The 7,934-nt window shown below is 37.3% G+C and overlaps 1 protein-coding gene across 1 annotated transcript in view; it reads left to right on the top strand.

Annotated features, from left to right (window-relative positions):
* Nucleotides 1-7,934, top strand: part of DMD (dystrophin) — a 1,782,468-nt gene that overhangs the window by 802,865 nt on the left and 971,669 nt on the right. The gene's annotated exons all lie outside the window — the stretch shown is intronic.

The following is a 7,934-nucleotide window of genomic DNA, read 5'->3' as shown; positions in this document are numbered from 1 at the left end:
TCTCTGGTGAATCCTCTCACCCTCCGCATCTCTGGCCTGTACCCCAGTTCTGTATGAATAAATAAATAAATCTTTAAAAAAAAAAAAAAAAGAATGTCATAGTTTTCTTGCCCCTGCTGTAGATGTTAGTTAAACCTTTAAGAGCGAATGAGATTCTACAGGGGAAAGTCCAGACAGGAAATTTAATGAGATTTACCTGTAGTAACCGGAGTTCTTTTTGAGAGAAAAATAAATCTCCATGCTTTGTGTCGCCAGGAAAACAAAAACAAAAAACTGTAATTGAAAGAGGTCATGCTAAGTATCGGAATTGGCAACATAGTTCAGGTAAAGTCTATATTTTCTGTTTGTTCTTATGGCAATAAGTGAAACTTTACTAGAGCAATAGGGAAACAAATTCTGTAAAATTTCATCACGGAGAGAGGAAATAAAGGCTTGCGCTGAGTTCTTAAACTCAAGTATAAGCACTATGAGAAACTAAAGATCAAAGTATCACTTCAGACTGGTTTAAAGCCTGAACACTCATAACCGAGGGAGGATTAAGGATAAAGTAAATAGGGTATAACAAAGTAAAATATTGATACAGCACCATAAAAATACTAACAACGGATGCATTAAAAATAAGGTAAGTGAATGAGAAAGCTATCGCTTTATAAAGCTATGATTATTTCTTTGCTCTTTGACTATTTCACTTTTTAAATTTTTTTTTACAGTGAGAGCAGAGCTAGCAATGTTGGGGAGTCTCGAGTGGGATAGTGACTTATTTTGCACTGTACACACTGTTATTTTTTACTATACACCATTATTTTGCCCAATATATGTTTTACCTTAAAATTAAATAGAATTCCCTCTTTGAAAAATATTTTATTTCATGCTATATTGAAAAAAAAGAAATCCTTGAAAATTACAGATGTAAATGGAAAATGCAAATTAAGTTATTTTCATTGTGTCATCATTTTACTGTGGTAACATTTGTTTATGATACTGTATATGATTCAGAGGTATAGTTTTAACCCCTCTTAAAATATATATGACCACACAGCCTCCAGTTCCCAAGCACCAGTAATAAGAATTTTACAGCCAAATGGAGGCGAATATACCTGTGAGTGCTGTATAAAGGTAGATTATTAAACAGATATATAAAGGAATAATCATAAATAAAAATGAACTGGACAACAATGTGTATAATAACTGCTGTGTATAAAAAGAACATTGAGTATCTCTAAATGAAAGCCACAGAGTTAGAGAAGAAATTAAAAATTTCTACAAATTTAAGAGCATGCAATGCAAAAGAAAACTGAGAGAAGTTCTAGAAGAACTTCCTTTTTAAGAAGAGGCTTAAAAAGGATTTGTGGGTGGTTGATGGTGATTTACATCTTGATCTAGATGGTGTTTATATAATGATCACTTTGTGGTAAATCACTAGCATGTTTTATGTTTCACAATGACATGAAGTCATATTGTTTTCACAAAGTAAGAAAATCAAATGGTTAAGAAATAGAAAAAGTTTTTCAGGGACTTGCAAATAAAAACTAACTTGAGATATCAGTATATATACTAACCAGTGGTCAAACTTTACATCTGACAAGACCACATGGTGGTAAGAAAATGGAGCCTTTATAATTCTTCTACAGTGCTGTTCTGACTGAAAGTTACACGTAGGAGTGTAAAATTTCATCACTACCCCACCGGGAGTGAAAGCGCTTAGTACTATTTAGTGAAATGAACCGTGCACCTAACCTCTGGCCCTTCAGGTTCCCTCCTGTGTGTTCTCTGTGAAGTGCACGTGTGCAGAGTGGGAGGCAGGGACGGGGCATCCGCGATGACATGCCAGTCACTCCAACTTAGACACGACTTCTGGTTTTCCTTTTTGATTAAAAACATTTTCCTTACTAAGCAATATAGCTCAGTATATATTGGTGAAAGACTGGGAGTCCTTTCCTTGCAAAGGAGTCAGAAGTCAAGAGACAGTTATTTCCCCTGAATCTTGCCCCCCCCTTTTCCTCCTCCACTCCACCTACCCCTTTGACAGTTTCTTCCTCAACCCTCCCTTTTAAGAGCCTCAGAAATCTCACTTTGATGGTCAGTGAAATAAGGTATGTGTTGATTATTGGCATATTACACAAAGCGAATGACCAATGATATGGTTTAATCTTACAAGTAAAATAAATATTGAGTAAATGAACCCTCACACCAAAAGTTACACATTGCAGTGTCCTTTCATGAAAAGTTTTGGATATGTGTGGATATATCACTGGATATGGTATCGTTTTATCAAAAGTTTAAAAACATACAGCAATCAAACTCCAGTGTTTAGAATGCACATTTCAATCCAGACCTCCCAGGGAATGGTTACCCTGAAATTCAGGAGTGAGGTTATAGTTTCACAAGAGCGAGTCGTGATTGAGAGTGTATTCAAGAGAGGTTAGTGGCTGATAGGGAGAAAAAGTTATTTAAATTTTGTAGGTTGGGTGAATATACCACGAGAATGCATGCATTCTTTTCAATATTAGTTATGTTTCACAGCCAAGGTTTTTTGTTTTATTTTGTTTTGTGTTTTCTTAATAAGTATATTGTCATCAATGGTTAGCCATAGATTCTAGGCTTGAGTAATGATTCAGCTTCCATAAACAGACTAATGATACTATCTGATTACTACAAACTGTGATTGCAGCTCAAGTTCATTCTGAAATGTCTGGCAGTGTCTGTGCCGTGGCTTGAATTCTGTACCAGTGGTGATTTGCCTTTGCAAACCTAAACCAAATAGAGAGAATCCTAGCAACAGCCTGCTTCTATGTGTGGAAGGCTGCCAGTCGCTGTTCTGAAAACTTCAGTTCATTCATGTCACACTCACAATTCACCTTAGGAAGGGGTTACTACTTTTCAGAGAGGGCACTTGCTTGTTCAGGGTCACACAAGCAATGGTGGCACCAGAATGCCAGCCTCCGTGGTCCTTCCCCTCCCTGCACTCTGCCTGCTTGAAGAGGCACACTCATGGGCTCACGTGCAAGCCTGTGTCTAGGCAGCCATGGCAGGGCCCCCAGGGCCGCGGTGGGGTCTAATTTCACATATGTGACTCTGGGCTCCATATGTACCTTAGACAGGAGAGGCCAGGCTTTGGGCTAGTAACCCGGGATAGTGTTTTAGGAGTAAAGAAACCAAAGGAATAGGTTTGGGGTTCAGAGAATGGGGCGGCCACCAGAGAGCTACTCAGAGTGAAAATGCTTCTTTAGACAAGGTCAGAACTTCTGGTAGATTAGGTTTTTACCAAATAGTAATGATTTACCAAAGGAAACAAGCATGGGAGTGGGGTGGAAGGGAGGGCCGCGAGGCACTACGGTTGGGGGCAAAGAACTGATTTAACATTTATCAGCACCTACAATTGAAACCAGGAGACTTTTGCCAAGATCCCTCCCACTTAGCTCATCAAGGATGAAATATGTAGGAGGAAATAATCAGCAGCCCAGTGCTGAGTGTGCAGACCAGCGTATAAAGCCACAATGGATATGTCAGAAGGCTACCTGCGTGTTATTTATTTAAATCTATTTCATGGAAGTGAGCACCACCTTAATGGCCTGAAAGTGTTAAAGTATGTCCCAAAGTACCTAAATTACTCCCTAAATGTAATTTATGCTCAAGAATAATCTGACTAACTTGATTTAGAACAGCAGGAAATAAGTTATGCTGCACATAAATAAAGCAGCAGTGTAATTTTAAATACTGCTTGCATAGTGAATGAGAGAATTTTAATATTTGCAAAATTTTAAAATCACTTGATTTATTATCCATATGTTTGTACTGACGTTTTTGGTCCTTTATTTAGTGGGGTCTACATTTCCTCTTACTGCCAGGAAAAAAAAAAAGCAACAACTTTTTATTTTCCTGATAATAACTCAGAGGATATGATTTATATTTATTTCCTTGAGTGTGTTTTTTTTTTTTTTTTAATGTGTGTGTTTGTTTCTAGTTGTTGGTTTTTCCTCACTTGTGGACAGGCCAATTTAAATTGGAGTGAAAGGAAATTAGAGAAAGGAGATTGGAGATTAAATTTATAAATGTAACACTGTAAAACTAATGAGATTTATATCTGTTCATTTGGAATGTGCCTTGGTGGGAGAGAACTTAAGTTTATAAGTTGTCACGATAAAAAATGAAATTTTACGTAGTAAATTCGAGAACAGATTTCGGCTTTGCTGTTAACAACGCATATTCAAACACTGAAAAGTATATTTTAAAATTTTATGTGATACTTGAAATGGAGTTTAAAATATTATTACACACATTAAACACCATTACATGTAAAGTACATGATATTACATGATATTATTCTTTAATATTTTGTTTGAATAGAGTCACTCATTTTAACATTAATTTTAATAATCAAATTAAATCAACTTTATGGTTCTAAAAGTTTCAGCATTTGCAAGCCATTAAATACTCCCTACTTCGAAATTTGTGTGGTGACAGTGTGAGTAGTTTGGGTGCAGCCCTTAACGTTTGCACACGTTGGGATTGCAGGAATTGGGGGAAAAAGAAGAAGGTAAGGGCGGTATTTTAGGAATAGGGAGTGATGTGTAGGAATAGGGAGTGATGTGTAGGAATAGGGAGTGATGTGTAGGAATAGGGAGTGATGTGTAGCACCAGTCCTGAGGAAGTAGCAGGTCGCAGGGAAGCTGCACGTTGTCCGATGTGGCTGGCAAATCCTTCCTGTCTGGAAGCCAGGACAGAGGGTGCCCAGGTTGTCTGCTGTCTGCCCATCTCTTCCCCATCTCCAGCTCTGTCTTGCGGGGGTATGTTGATCAACTGTGTAGGCCCACATGGTTTTCTTCTCTTGGGAAATTTAGAGGAAAAAACATTTGAGAAGGTCATGAGGTGTTGGGGTGATGAGGAAGCTTCATGGAACTGGGATGGGCTGGTCATTTCCAGTGTAGTGAATGATGGAAGGACACCCGGGAATTGGTGGTGGGAATTATATAGGGACTACACCTGAGAGGAGTAAGCATACATTGTACAAAAAAGGAAGAATGCTGTAAAATATATATTTTAAAAATCAAGAAAAAATGATGAAAGGACACATCAGGGCTACCCGAGAGAACTGGAAACCTTAGGGGTTGGCACTTGCATGGAGTGGAGAGAGAGTATTTATTCAAAGCACTCTGTTTCTACCTGGTTTTCAGATCACAGTAGCAAGAAGAGTCAGAGGTGTTAGTCACTACATGTGAGGCTGCTTTTAAAATTATATTTTTTTCTGAATATAAAATGAAATGCACATTGTAGAAAATCTTGGCACTACAGAAAATACTAGCAAAAATTAAAATCAACTACAGTCTCAACAAGATAGCACAGTATCGATGGTGGTTCACTGTCTTTTAGATATTAATTTTTAAATAATCATTTATTTACTCATACAAGAATTGTGGTACAGGCCAGAGGTGCAGGGGCTGAGAGGATTCACCAGAGGTAGAGTGAGGAGCAGAACAGGCAGATTGATGAAGTGCACTGCTGAGGGGAGCAGCAGGCGAGATGGGAGAGATCTGTTGCACCATGTGGGTCACCTCCCTGGCTGGGGATACTTTCACAGTGTTGTACCTTAACACATTGCACCACCAGGGAGAGTCCTACATAATCATTTTCATAGCAACACTTTGATTTGGAGGATACAAGTGCCTGTAACACATATGCAGGTCTTTTAAAAAGGAAATAGATATTTAAGATGTAGTCTTCAGTTGTTTATTATGTTTTATATACGACTGAAATATAAGGAAGCTAAATTATTATTAAACTTGCAAAACACTTTTAAGATTTTCTGGCTGATGGATATGTCATATTTTTAACATTCTAGGACGTCATTACTTATTAAAGACAGAATCTTATTTTAAGCAAGCTGTAGTTAAAGACTACATATTTTAGCTATCACAGGTTGTCTTTTTAATGCTACCAATATGCTGTTTGTTTTAGATATTTATAAGGTAAGAAATATAATTAATCATTTAATATTATATGTGATTGAAAATATACTGAAGAAAATATGCACAACTATCTCAATTGTTTAACTGATAGGTAACATTTCATCTTGAATAAAAGAAATCCTAGCAAACAGCTTATATGGAGTTTGTAGACACCATCGAAGCCTACATTAAAATCACCTGTGTGCCATTTAATGTCTGTCTTTTAACAAGTTCCTCAGTTTTTCCATTTTCTCTAATGGAAAGTGGAAATAAAAATGATTTTGTTGCAGAGGTATTACAGAAGTCAACAAAATGGGATGTGTTAAAGTAGAGAAGTTAGTGCCTGCCTCATAGTAACTGCTCAATAAATATTAATTCCATCCCCTTCTTATTAAAACATTAGGGAGTTGTAGCATTATTTCAGTTCTAAAAATATTTAAAATCCATGAATGGAAATAACAATCTGAGAAGATGTCAAAATATTAAAACCTTTCTTAAGAGTGGAACTGAGAAAATTTCGCCAGAAAACTTGCACAAAGAATCTTTGCATCAGGAAACTTCAGGATTTGGTTTAATGCTAATAAATACTTGTTGGGACAGGCCCTGGGAGACCCAGCAGATCATAAGCTCTGTAAGAATTTAGAAGTTACATTATAGAGCACTTTTGACCTCAACTGTGCATTAGCATCACTTGGGTATGCTTAAAAGGACCAATGCCAGGATTTTGTCTCCAAAGATACTGATTTAATTTGTCTAGAATGATACCCGAGTCAGTGCTTTATTAGTTGTTGTGGTTTTTATTGCCCCAGCTGACTCTCTCTGCAACTCTTTTAGAGAAACAGAAACACTGATTCTTATCATTTCTGCCTCAGGTTCTTTTGCAACCAGAAATTGACTGTATATATCCACTTCCATCTTCTCTTCATGTGTGGTATTAACAGTGCTTCTCACTAAGTGCCTGTAGCATTCAAGTTTAAAATGATACTGGACATATTAAGGGGAAGGGTGTCCTAAAGGAACTCTGCAGAGTCTTATGGACTCCACCCCCTACTCCAGCTTTCTGGACCCTACACCCTACTCCAGTGATTGGAAACTACAACTCCCAGCAGTACCAGGGAGAGAACTGTGAGGACCCAAGGGTGGAGCTAGCAGGAATTCTGGGACATTTGGGAGATAAATACGGTGCGATTGCATCTCTCACTCTCTCACTGGAGAAGCAGCTCGGCTGACCGCGTGACTTGTTTTTCTCAGTCACCCTAGTTGTAAGGTATTCCAGTTACTTTGTATCCCACTCTCTTTCCCTGGGTTGTTTCCTATCCCCTTCCCCTTTTGTAAATAAACCCATTATTGACTCTTTTGTACCTGCAGTATAAGCGCACAGGTGAGGCCCCACAGACGGGCGACCCAGTCCTCTCTGGGCTACCCTGTAACAGATACAATAAAGTTAAGAAGAATAGAAAGGTAACACTCATCACCCACTTCCTAGAGTAGCATCTCAGTTGATTCATTGCTCACACCGGTGCCTGCAGTACTATTTCCTACATCTGACATCCTGGAACCTTATGGACATTATTGACACTTGGGTCAAGGGTAGTATTGACATTCAGTGATTTGTATGAGATAATTTGATATTGATCAAAAAACTTCAATTTTAATATCTAGCTTTTAAATGCTTAATTTATTATATGTTAATACATTATTTAATCTCCGGAAATAAAAAAAAAACAACTAAATATTATCGGGAAGAGAAATTAATATATCATACCAGTTGCTTTTATCTTTGTTTCAACCAAAATATATATATATATATATATATATATTCAGTTTAAAAGGGAAACATAGCCTATTATTCAGAATTATCCTTCATATTATTGTTTCTGTTAGTCAAAATCTACAAGTGTGACTATCACAAAAATGTGCTTACCGAAGTAGTACAACATGTGTTCTATGGACATATACTTTGTTTTATATGGGTTTTCTAATTTTCTT

The sequence above is a fragment of the Condylura cristata genome, unplaced genomic scaffold (assembly GCF_000260355.1).
Source record: "Condylura cristata isolate star-nosed mole 26May11 unplaced genomic scaffold, ConCri1.0 scaffold00027, whole genome shotgun sequence".
Classification (NCBI taxonomy): domain Eukaryota; kingdom Metazoa; phylum Chordata; class Mammalia; order Eulipotyphla; family Talpidae; genus Condylura; species Condylura cristata.
The sequence above is the reverse complement of the archived record's forward strand: the minus strand, read 5'-3'. Positions and strand labels throughout refer to the sequence as shown.